Genomic DNA, 13,463 nt, shown 5'->3' with positions numbered 1-13,463 from the left:
CGAAAGTAAGGTGTTGTTGAGGCTCTCCTTCCCCTCACGCCTCAACAGCAACTGTGTCCACATTAAATAAGGCCATTTTGCTACAAATGCTCCACTGTTCGACTGTAGAAGAGCTACTGGTTTGTACTCTCACTGGTATGACTGTAGAAGACTACTGGTTTGTACTCTCACTGGTATGACTGTAGAAGACTACTGGTTTGTACTCTCACTGGTATGACTGTAGAAGACTACTGGTTTGTACTCTCACTGGTATGACTGTAGAAGAGCTACTGGTTTGTACTCTCACTGGTATGACTGTAGAAGAGCTACTGGTTTGTACTCTCACTTGTATGACTGTAGAAGAGCTACTGGTTTGTACTCTCACTGGTATGACTGTAGAAGAGCTACTGGTTTGTACTCTCACTGGTATGACTGTAGAAGAGCTACTGGTTTGTACTCTCACTGGTATGACTGTAGAAGAGCTACTGGTTTGTACTCTCACTGGTATGACTGTAGAAGAGCTACTGGTTTGTACTCTCACTGGTATGACTGTAGAAGAGCTACTGGTTTGTACTCTCACTGGTATGACTGTAGAAGAGCTACTGGTTTGTACTCTCACTGGTATGACTGTAGAAGAGCTACTGGTTTGTACTCTCACTGGTATGACTGTAGAAGAGCTACTGGTTTGTACTCTCACTGGTATGTACTATGTGAGTGTTTTGAGTTTGTGTGCATAATCCTCAATTTCCGCTTTTAACGGCTCCCTGAGGCCGTGTTCGTACAGAAAGAACAGGAGAATCTATTCTTCTTTGTCAACTCGCCTAGTTAGACAAAAGGTTAAGAAAATGGAGCCGAGTTTACGGACAATTCATCATTCCAGTCAGTGTGGGCATACTGTACATACGGTGTATTATTACACATGATCAGCTTTACAAATAATCTCAGTCAACGCTGTGCCTTTTTATAATATAGGTTATTCAATGTCTATAAATAGTCAGCGTTCTGGTTCTCATCCCGTTAGCGTGGACCCCCTGCGTGCAGACCATATGTTCTGTTCAGCTCCATCCAGTCCCATGATAGACCTCCCCACTGCCTTGCCATGTTCAAAAGGACGCACGAGCTGTTAAACATGCAATCGGGGAATAGAGTAAATTGTGGGGATTTTCTTCCCTTCCTCCAGCCATCGTCCGCTTCTCTGCCGGCGATTATCGCGCGCAGATGAAGACGTATAGTGTGGTTATTTAGCCGTCTCCCTCAGTGTAATTCTGTGTAAACTGTTCCGTTTAGTTCAGTCGTCGAGGTTTTTGTTCTCCTTCCCGAGCCTGAGCCGAGTGAACGAGCGAGCGAGCGGGGGGCCAGCCGGCGCGTTTATTTGCTCCCCTCTCTGCCGTTTTGCAAACATATTATAGCAGGGCAAACAAGCTTTGGTTAAACACCGCGTCTCCTTTAATGAGGCGAAAAGGCTCGTGTTTCACAAGCCCTTCAGCTCAAGCCCTTTTCTTCTGGCCCAAAAATGCTAGTTTTTACACAGTAAAATCCTCAGTCTTAGGTTTTATGCATTTGTAACTCAGAGAGTTTACAAACATGGACCAAATGGAGGGGCCATTTGGTTACATTTGTAGAGTCTCAGAGCACACGCACGCACTCTCACATGCGCACACATGCACACACACACACACACACACACACACACACACACACACACACACACACACACACACACACACACACACACACACACACACACACACACAGACATGCACTCGCACACGACACGAGGCACCAGCACTTCTCCAATATGCCTTTAAATGGGCCTACTAAATACAGCCGCTGGTTTCACAAATCATGCGAGTGGAGGAGCTATGTGTGCTGCCAGTGGCAGCCAGCAGTGACAAATGGTCCCTGTGTGTGTGTTCAGTGCTGACTGATCACCGGGGCCATCTCTCCTCTTGACTAAAGAGCAACAAACAAAGAGTCCTCCAGAAGCACCCTCATTAAGGCCACAGCCATACACACACACATCATCAGCGGCGTGTTTTTTAAGTTTTTTAAGATTACACGATGCACGCATACTTTTCTTAATCTGAATCTAAAGCAGTTGCTAATGGGTGGCCATGTTTCAGGTATAATGCGATTTCTTTCCCTCCCCCCCCCCTATTTTGTTTTGTTTTAGGTGACCTAGAAAAAAACAAAATTGAGATTACAGCTAGGCTTTCTCCTGCGGATACTAACGACGGTTTTAGCTAATGGGATGTTTTCTTATTGTCACCATTTATCATCCCAATTAAGGTGATAAGCATTCTCGGATACCATCCGATTCCCCCATTACAGATTTTAGGGATTTTGTAATTATTTTTTTGCGGTGGTATGGAGTATGACCAGCCTTTTATTGCGTTTCCTCACTGCCATCTCAGCACAACATGCATGTTAACTACACACACAAACATAAAATGTTCACGCACGCACATACACACACTATATAAATGTGTATATAATACTATTTCGAATTAGGAGCCATGCACACGGCACCTTCAAGCCCCTCAAAGTGCGTTATGACTAATGTACACACTTTGTTATTTTTCTTTACCTTCTGCTTTGTGTTTTTTCAATTCATTATTTATTCGTTTTTTGTTGTTAGCGCTGCTACAGTGTTGATGAACCAAAACCAGATAATTACACTTTTGCACTCGCAAAGATCTAAAAAAAAACAATACAAATCTTCAATCTTGAAACATATTAATCATGCATTTATTTGCCTGGTTTTCCAACACCTGTCCATCGCATGTCATGTACAGTATATATCTTCTGCTATGCTCACACATGTCATAACTCACATGTCATAACTCAGCTACTTACCACACTTGATAGATATATGGTAAATATGTAGATAATCATACATGCGCTGACTCTAAGAAGTCAAAACATGTTGGGTGTTGGCTCTTTAAACTTTAACAAAGTATGATTTTTACACCCTTTTTTTTAACCTTTTTGTAGTGCTCGGTTCACACCTCTTCTTTCTTGTTTCATAGTCCCGTTGATCCTTGAAGCACCAACTGTACCGTTTTAACTTTTCTACCTCCACTGAACACCTGGTTGATTTATTTATTTATTTTTTGTTATGTAGATAATGTGTTTCTTTTTATTGGTCTCTGTCCCCCTCTTCTTTTTCCCTTTGGAAATAACAAAAACGATGGAGCTTGCACCAAACAAAGGAATCTCACCCACTGTTTTACACCTGTAAACCTAGCGATGGTGGCAGTAACGTAACTGTAACAGTAACGTAACTGTTTTACACCTGTAAACCTAGCGATGGTGACAGTAACGTTACTGTTTTACACCTGTAAACCTAGCGATGGTGACAGTAACCCACTGTTTTACACCTGTAAACCTAGCGATGATGACAGTAACGTTGCTTTGTTTTACACCTGTAAACCTAGCGATGGTGACAGTAACCCACTGTTTTACACCTGTAAACCTAGCGATGGTGACGGTAACGTTGTTGTTTTACACCTGTAAACCTAGCGATGGTGACAGTAACGTTACTGTTTTACACCTGTAAACCTAGCGATGATGACAGTAACGTTGCCGTTTTACACCTGTAAACCTAGCGATGATGACAGTAACGTTGCCGTTTTACACCTGTAAACCTAGCGATGATGACAGTAACCCACTGTTTTACACCTGTAAACCTAGCGATGATGACAGTAACCCACTGTTTTACACCTGTAAACCTAGCGATGATGACAGTAACCCACTGTTTTACACCTGTAAACCTAGCGATGATGACAGTAACCCACTGTTTTACACCTGTAAACCTAGCGATGATGACAGTAACCCACTGTTTTACACCTGTAAACCTAGCGATGGTGACGGTAACGTTGCTTGTGATTCTACCTCACTGACGCCATCGATCGGTTGGCCTCCTCGGCGATCTCTCTGAGGCTAGACGATTACCCGGCCCTGACGTGGCGCGATAACGATTGAGACGGCCGCCGAATGGATTGCGCCGCCCCCCCGTTGCTGTCCACCTCACTTTAGCGGCCTGTCCAGTGGCCGCGCTCGTCGCCCGCGAATCTGGGGGGAAAGTTGTTGATAGTTGAAGATCATATTGTTGTGGCATTTAATTAACAAATGCAAATCGAGGCCGGGCCATGTTGGAAAACCTTTGACCTTGCCGCCATTCAAACCTGAGAGTGGTCTTTATATAGAACCATGCTCATTACCACCACTATGTAGTCTGTCTGTCTGTCTGTCTGTCTGTATCTTCTAGGATTCTATCATATATTCTCTTTACATACCAGACTTTTTTATATATGGATTGATGTGCGTACTTGTCAGCAGTGGTTGTTGAAATTGAGGCGTTATTGATGGAAATCGTCTTTCTTCTCCTAGACATTCGTTATTTGAGGAAAGCCCACTTCTAATATTTAATCTGTTATAGGGTGGATGTCTCATGAATACCAAGCTGATTGATCTGTCCTAATTTGGCTACCGAAAACAACCCCTTGAGCTGCGAAAACAGCAGAAAACACAAATTGGCCCGCTAGCATATACACAATAAGATTTCTCACATTTAATTGGTTAAAGAAACAACAACCTTCTTAAAGCACGTGAGGCGGCAGTTTCTCGTCTTTCCCCTGGCTGTGTTTTTGTCCACAGTGGGGCCGGGCCACTTAATGAGCCTCCTCTTCCTCTCTTCCATCATCTTCCAGAAAGGCCCTGGATTCAGCACTCCCCCCCCCCCCCCCCCCCCCCCCCCCCCCCCACACCACATCTTTCTCCCCCCTTCATAACCCTGCTGCTCCCTTCCTCGTCCTCCCCAAAGATGCTATACGGACGGCCAGTGCTGTTTGTAGGTGCTAAATTATGCATCAGGAGTCTAAATGCTGTGAGGCATTGGTTTAATATCTCAGCCCAGGGCCTTGGAAGTATTAGCGCTCTCGTGGAATGCGTGGATGCTGGTCCTCTCGTGGACCGCAGCTTTATGGTTATGGGTCATAAGCTACCCGTTTGCTGCTGTCACTAGGACTCCAGGAATTTGGATGAAACTTAAAAACTGTTGCTCTCTCTCTATCTCTCTCCCCCAGTTAAAAAAAGTTTCTGGGTGTGTGCTGAGGCCGTCTTCTCTGTAGCATTGTTGAAATCGGCATTGTGTTTTTTCTTCCTTCTCTCACTTCACTTGACTTAAGCACTGCGTTATACTCAGTTTGTGCATCCTGTATGAAAAGCAGATCTAAAAGCTCACAATACGGCATGGTGCACTCCGCTATGAGCTTGTAGATCGGCTGTTTTCGCTCGTGCGACACTGGATTGCAACCTGAAGTATAAATCAGGCCTTTGTGTCGGAGACTCGGAGTGAGTGTATATATAGTCCTGAGTCCTGATATCATGTTGGGTGTTGTGTGTGTATATGTGTGTGTGATGTGACTGTTAACAGGATGGGGCTGGCTCGTGTCAGGCCTTTGTGCCCCTCCCCTGTCTTGCGAGGGTGTCTGGGATGTTCCCAGAATAGTCCCATCAGTTCCGCCCCGCATGGCTCATCCGCTGTAATGTGCCTTAATGCCCGGGCCCGTATGAGTATGAGTATGAGTATGAGTATGAGTGTGAGTGTGAGTGTGAGTGTGAGGCCCTGGCAGTGACAGTAGAGCAACATCTTAGCTATGCTGCTTATCCAGAGAAAGCCGTCACTTAACTCAGCCTCTCTATTGTCTACACACACACACACACACCCTTCTCCTTCTCCCTGACGTGATTCTCTATAATCCCCCCAACAGAATATGGTTAGAGAACTCCCCGGGAACTATTTTTATGTGTGTGTACATGTGTGTGTACGTGTGTGTGTGCGTGCGTGCAGCCCCCTCCTCCCATTTAAACATTAATGGTTGTTGCAGATGAAGAGAAGGATCCCCTATGAGGATGATTATAATGTCACTCCCCTGATCTCCCGCCGCCCCCGAAATAATTGTACATCATCGCTTCATAACGTTGTCAGAGGGACGTCGGGTGGCGTGCAATTAAAACCACGGAATATAATACAGCAAATTACTGCCTGTCAGGCCCCGCGAACAACACACTCGCTATTTGAGTTACACTTAATCATCACGTGCATTAGCGACTTCGCTAAGATCCCCCTCTCTCTCTTACAGCACACGGGCGTGAAACTGTGCCATACACAGGCGGGGGTGGGGGGTGGTGGGGGGGGGGGGGGGGGGGTGGGTGCCTGCGATACAACAGCTCTAGGGGTACTTATGTATTTATATTAGACTTAGACCCTTAAACGGCCATGATGTTGTAAATGATTTAGCTGTATGCGACCAAGAACCACGCACCATGTGTTGGCAGGAACAACGCTATGCATGGAATTCTGAATTTCATTATCAGGCAACAGATGTAAACATTGAATATTTACCCCCAAACAAGTCAGCTACCACAAGCCTTTTTTTGTGTTTGCATATTTCATTAGCATTTTATTCATACTCAAGATGCTGTAAATTAGGCGAGGCCATATGTACTACGGTGAATTAGTAAACGTATAGAAATCTACGGTGAATTAGTAAACTTATAGAAATGTTGCTGCTTAATCCAGATATAAATGGTATATTGTCCCCTTTTTGAGACATATTGATTTGTGGCGTACCTGAAAGGCTTATTCTTTTTTGCTCTTTAGAGACAATGGCTGACATTTATTCCAGGAAGACGTATCAATGTTTACTGTTCTATCTGGACACTTTAAAGTTCCCGTCTGGCAGGGGGGGGCAGGAGTCCATGGCCTGTTGGGTGTGCATGGTGGCAGTCCCTCCACCAAAATAAACACATTCTGCCCTGATGCGCTTAACTGAATTTAGTGCGCCATTATCGGAAATGAAATAAGTAACGTTAAAGGTCATTTGGAAAATAATGCAGAAAGGCCGGTCTGGAAAGGTTAACCCGTTTAGGACGGGAACGCCTCTGTGTCGCCTTGTAGCTTTTAACCACTTTAACCATTATTTTAAAGTTTATCTGTTGAAAAATAGCAGCATCTACAAGCTCATAAAAATAGCATCATCTACAAGCTCATATTGTAGCTTGTAGATCTGCTATTTTTGAAAAATCGTGAAAAAGATCTTTGAATATATATATTCTTTCACAGCAAAAGTTTACTGATATATTTGCCTCTGGGGAAACATATTTTGAGATTCTGATCTGCGGCCAAATACATATGATTCTGGGGGTCCTTGACATGGTTTGCGAACCAGTGACATAGACATTTGAAGACATTTTCTACAATCTAGTCTCAGGTCTGGAAAGGTTAAGTATGTGACGGAGCTGTTCTGACGATAACGAGGCGAGCGCGTATGGCTGGGAGAGCTTGGCGTTCTGTTTTTGACTGGGCGTGCTGCGATCGCTCTTTATGACCGGGACAGCTTTACAGCCCGTTACCCCCCCCCATAACACGATAAAGCGTAGCATAATGGATTGGATGTGTTTAGTAGCCTTGGGGCTGATGTTTGTAAAATTAATGTTTTTGCAATGGAAAACACACACGGTCTGGTGTCTGTGCGCGTGCGCGCACTCTTTCTCGCACACACGCACACACACACACACACACACACACACACACACACACACACACACACACACACACACACACACACACACACACACACACACACACACACACACACAGACACACACAGAAAGAAACAGAGAGGCTAGACATTATCAATATAAAATCCATCAGACATGTTTTAGAATGGAATTATGGTCTCTTAATTTGCTCCCTCATCTGTTTGCTTATAAGATGACATCAACATATGGCTTCATTAGAAAGGCTTGGATTGTGGATCTGCTAATCGGGGCAATGCTCGGCAGAAGTCATGGAAACCCAGTTTTTGGCGTCAAATGTAATCTTTGAAATGAAGCAGTACAATGGCATGACAGGGACACAAGGACACAAGGCTGTGTGTCTGTATTGCTTCTTGGCCAGCAGCTCATTTTGTTGAAAGTTTGAGTTTGAATGTAGCGCCGCTCAGCAGCTTTGAGCGAGAGAGGAAGAAAGAGAGAGCGGATGTGAATAAAAACACTATATTCCTATTAGATCGTCTTAATAACACTCTCGTACAGTCAGACAAGGTCCTATTGGCTCTTTAGTGGCCCCCCAACGTGAGGGAGCTAAAGGCGCTTCATAATCAAAACATTTCCCTTTAATCAAAAGCACAAACAAAACTAAAGCTACTAGCAGGCAGATTCTGAATATCAGAATCAGTAGTTTAGTTCAAGACGCTTACACGGCACATAGACTTGTGTTATGTAATTATGTTATATTAAATATTATATGTGTTATTCAGAAAACAATGGAGGACCCTCTGGTCCAGGTAATGAAGAGTATGGCTTCATCCATCCCTGCACCATGTGGGATCTCAGTCATTTCTTTGTTTGCTTTTATCACACATAACACATAACCTGCAAGCAATTGAAATCGACCCTTGAGGGTCCATTCTTTAGGCTCTCAAAGTTTAAATTAACACTGGGGGTATCCTATTCGTGTAATAAAGAAATAAGGTCTCCGTGCATTATATCTACGCATGTTTCATTTCATTCCACGTCTGTCCTGCACAAAGGAATACTAGGAACCAAACCCTTCATTTAATTTCTCCTGCCAATGGAAGCTGAGGCTGTTCGTTCTATTGAGCTAATCATCTCAAGGCAGATTTAGGAGCCTGGCGAAAAGAAGAGGGGAGAAAAGTTAATGAGTGATTAACAACAGCAATTAAAAGAGAAGAGGAAGGCAGAAGTAGAAGAAGTAGAAGAAGAAGAAGGGGGGGGGGGGGGGGAGTGTGTAATTAAAATATCACTCCTGTCTTTGTCAAAAAGTGTGTGTGTCATCCATTGTGCACTTATTAAAAGCTGGGAGGGAAGGAGAGAACAGTGTTTAATTCCAGCACCCCGAAGTGTCTGGTAATCTGCCCGCGGATGGAGCTGGGAAGGCTGTAAGTCATGTTTAACCCATTCTGACCGGGCACCCATTTTGGTGTTAGCATCATGTTATGCTTTATCTATTGAAAAATAGCAGATCTACAAGCTCATATCGCGCCACCGAGTGGCGCGATACGAGCTTGTAGGTCTGCTATTTTTGAAAAATTCGAAGAACGACTGACATTTTTAGAATCTGATCTCAGGTCAGAATGGGTTCATCAGACCAGTGTGTGTCCAGTGGAAACCTCGCGTGAATCTGATCTCAGGTCAGAATGGGTTAAGTGTGGGGCCGTGTCATTGCAGGTTCACAGTCATGCATTTCTGTGTGTTGACACCCATCGAAGGCATTGGTGGGTGGAGGGGGGGGGGGTATTTGGCAGTCAGGAGTAATTTAACTTAATTAATGGGATGCATATTTGATGGAGGAATAAAATATCCCCGGCTCAGCAAAGTGGAAAAAGGGGTGAAAGATTTAGTGGGAGTTAAAGGTGGAGGGGAGAGTAATTTGTGCGTTCAGTTACTGCTCGGGCTGCTTGAGAGACGAAGAGAGTGAGCAAGCAGGCGAAGGAGAGGAGAGGAGAGGAGAGGAGAGGAGAGGAGAGGAGAGGAGAGGAGAGGAGAGGAGAGGAGAGGAGAGGAGAGGAGAGGAGGAATGAGACGTATTAAGGATGGGTAGAAGGTGATGGGAGTGAGGGTTGATAAAGATATGAGAGAGAGAGAGAGAGAGAGAGAGAGAGAGGTTGATAAAGATAGCTGGGAGGGAGGGGAGGCTGATGGTCTGAGAGATGGATTGGTTGACACAGAGCCGAGCGGATGTGTGGAGGGGGAATGAGGCTGTCCCTCCATTGAGAGGGCAATCAGACTGACAGGCCGTGATTTAATTGATATCCGGAGTGAGCACTCGCTCCTCTCTCTCTCTCTCTCTCTCTCTCTCGTACAAACAGACACATTACGCTGGTTTGCAAAACTTGTGGCAGAAGCTGCCGGCTGCTGCCAACCAGGCAGGGCCTTTTTAATATTCATGAGGGGGGCTTTTAAAGGAAATGCACCCCCTGATCCTTACTCTAACATGCCTTTACCACAGCCCCCCACCCCCCCTTACCACACACACACACACACACACACACACACACACACACACACGCACACTTACACAGACAACGCAACACGCTGGTTCTCCCAGACAGACCTGTGGCCCGATGAAAAGCTGTCACGCTGCTCTTAATCTCCCCTGGCACTTTTTAATTGACTTCCTGTAGGTATAGATTATTTTCATGGAGAGATGTTTGATACCATCCTGGAGACTGGCATCTGGGATGCTGCATGTAGTTCACTGGTGATGCTCCCATCGCTCTCTCTCTCTCTCTCTCTCTGTCTGTGTCTGTCTGTCTCTCGCCCTCTCCCGTTCTGTCTTTCTCTCCGTCTGTGTGATGGCCAGACGTATTGGGGGAACAGGGGAGAGAGGGTGAAATGCAATCAGTCATTGCCATCATCATAATTGAGCTGATGTACCTGCTGTGCATGCGTGTGTGCGTGTGTGCGTGTGTGTGTGTGTGTGTGTGTGTGTGTGTGTGTGTGTGTGTGTGTGTGCTGCCTATAGTGGACAGGGAGGGGACGCGGTGTGGCACGACTTGGCTTCAAGGAAAGCTCTTTGTGTCAGAGTGAAGCCACTTGTAGGACAGAGGCTGCTCATACAGTACATGGTACACATCCCAATGACACACACACACACACACGCACGCACACAGGCACTGTGTGCTGCTGTGCCCAAACTCACCACGCACACACATGCACGCACACTCTGCTCTTTGCCTAACTAGAATAATTCATATCTTTTTGATAGTCTTTCAAGTGGCCGAAGGGAGGCCAAGGTAATTATCTCATCAAGCGTTTTGTTTTGTTTTTTTTGGTCCTGCAAAAAAGCGTGAGGCATAAATTAACGGAGGCGTGCCAGGTTGTTGGCTCAGTGGGGTCAGAGTTGTGGTTTGGCCCGTTCCTCTGCTATAGCTCATCGTTTGTTAGCATCCTTCAGGCTTAATATCATGAAATCCCCATGATCCCCAGATTTATGAAGTGATATTGACCATTGTCTATGCAAAACAGATAATAATCCATGATGGATGGCCGACATTAGCCGTGAAATTACATCAACCTTAACAGCCTATCGTGGAGACACACCTAGCCGGCTCCCGCTGCCTGTTTAATTGATTAATTGCTGACGTAGATGGATGAGGGGTTTGTGGGTTCCTGAATCGGTGGCTGATTGCTAGTCAACCATAAACAGGAGCGGCCGCGGCGGGCCCTCAAGGGCACTATTCATGCTCCCCACCTTATGGTGATTCCTTATCCAGGCCTGACAAGAGGAAAAATATTCGGCCATAAAAAGCTGGTATCACTGGCCTGACATATAAAGCCCTCCGTCACACACACACACCCCACCACCACCACCACCCAGCCCCCCCTGAACCCCCAACCTCCCTCCCCCGGTCCCCCCCCTGTCTCTCTCTCTCTCCACCTCGTCTTCCTCCGGCTCCCAGGCTCTCCTCAGCACACCCCTCGGACTCTGAAATCACCGCTCCCTCCAGCGGTATACTAGGGTCGGGCTCGGTCGGCATGTGGAGCTACGGCCCCCCAGGTAGCCCCCACACCGCCTTCCTATCTTTAAATATGAGCAAATAATGGCGTGGTGAGTGATGTTGCCCGTGTCCTTGACTGGGATCCTCTTGTGTGCTATAGCCACAGCTCACTGTCCCCAAAGGCCCCACGGGACCTGTAAAATACCCCCCCCTCCCCCCCTTCCCCCCCGTACTAGAAAAACTCCCAAGGCTTGTTGTTTTGGTCGGCGGTGCATTGGCGACATGATGCAGGAATGCATGGAGTGCCATGAGGTGTATGTATCTGTTTGTGGGCGCGATGTATACTATTTACACTGTGCCGTGTGTTTAATGACTTGCCTTAAAATGTCCTTGCGTTATAGTAATCATTAAAACATTATAATGCATATGTTTTTCATTTTTATGACTTTGTTTGTGTGGCTGCATCTCATCACCCTGACCAGCGTGTTTAGTTATCTTATAGTATAGGTTAGTACTATGGGAACCCTGGCTGTGAACAGATCATGACACCAAACGAACGGAACTCCTGGTAAGGGGGTCAGTGGGGTAAGTGTGGGACCGTCAGTGGGACAGTCAAACGGCATTTGTGGGGGCTTGGCTGAGGGGTGTAGTTATTTGGGGCGGATGTAGCCCATTGATATGGGTAGTGTGGAAGTCTGGGAATGGGAAGGTTGCTGGTTGGATCGTCAGCCCACCCGGTCCAAGTGGCAGAGTGGCCCCTGAGCAAGGCACTAGACTAGCCCTATGACTGCTCCCTGGGCGCTGTATTAATGGTATTCACTGCTCATAATTATTTGCGTGGGTAAATGCTGAGGTCAAATAGCCAGTTACTTGGCAAATATCCTTAACAACAACTAAAGGGGAAACTAGTTATTAGTGTGGTTGCCCAAAGGGCAAACTGACTAGTTATTGTCTCACTTTCTTATTTTCCTTTTTCCGGAGTAACCTACCTAACTTCCGCTGTGATTGGCCGAGCTTTGCATAACATTTGAAGTAGCTAATTAGCTGTTGGTTACGTAACCAATCTATGTTTTACAATCGTTTATAAAGACATGAATTCCCTTGCGGGGGCAGAAGACCAAACTATTCAAGCGTTATAGAAATTTTCAAATTGGGGATGAGCCTATGTAAGCGACTGCAGCAACCACTATATATATGCTGGGCACCGGCCTACTTGGGAACGATGCAAGTTGGGAACGATGGAAATAGGGAATGCATGCCGCACCCTGTTATGCAATACTCGTTATATGTCAGAGTACCCGTTGTAACCATCTGTCTGTCTGTGTCCCTTTTGTGACCATTAGTCCAATAATTAAATGGCAGAGGTTGGACAAAATTGGATTATTTTGTTTCTCAACAGATTCTGACAGGACATTAGGTCTACTAGCCAGGATAAAAAAATCTACAGTAATCTGCTCACTGCTAATACCTTAAATTTGCCTTAATCCAAGATGACCCTATTGATAATCTATTATAAGGCAATATTTTCTCAATTTCATTATGCTTTAAGTAGCATGTGATGTGTCAAACTAGGGGGTTTTCATGATTCTGAATCCATTCCAAGCATCAGCAATCTTTGGGGACATTTGGGGGACATTTGGGCAATTACATTGAATACTTGTCCATTGTATGGGACAATGTATGTACTTTGAATTGAATTGGGTTGGGTGAACGGTTCTCGAGATACGTATGTACGTGTATTACAGATGTACATACGTACGTACGTACGTACAGAGATACCCTGCATTTATTGTAATATTATTATTATTATGGGTCTGAGATGCGACAGTACAAGTGTAGCAAAGTGGAAGTAGACAAGAGTTGACTCGTTGTCAAGTGAGACTTTCTCCTTTTTTGCCCCGGGCACATCACGGTGTTAACCCCCTCACTGCCAACCTCTGCAGAAAGAGTCTG

The 13,463-nt window shown here is 45.5% G+C and overlaps 1 protein-coding gene across 1 annotated transcript in view; it reads left to right on the top strand.

Moving 5' to 3' along the window:
- The window catches only part of znf407 (zinc finger protein 407), a gene marked incomplete at its 3' end in the record, with an annotated part of 189,916 nt that overhangs the window by 15,154 nt on the left and 161,299 nt on the right, over positions 1–13,463 (top strand). The window lies entirely within an intron of this gene.

This window comes from Protomyctophum bolini, assembly GCF_963924005.1.
Source record: "Protomyctophum bolini genome assembly, chromosome: 7".
Classification (NCBI taxonomy): domain Eukaryota; kingdom Metazoa; phylum Chordata; class Actinopteri; order Myctophiformes; family Myctophidae; genus Protomyctophum; species Protomyctophum bolini.
The sequence above is the reverse complement of the archived record's forward strand: the minus strand, read 5'-3'. Positions and strand labels throughout refer to the sequence as shown.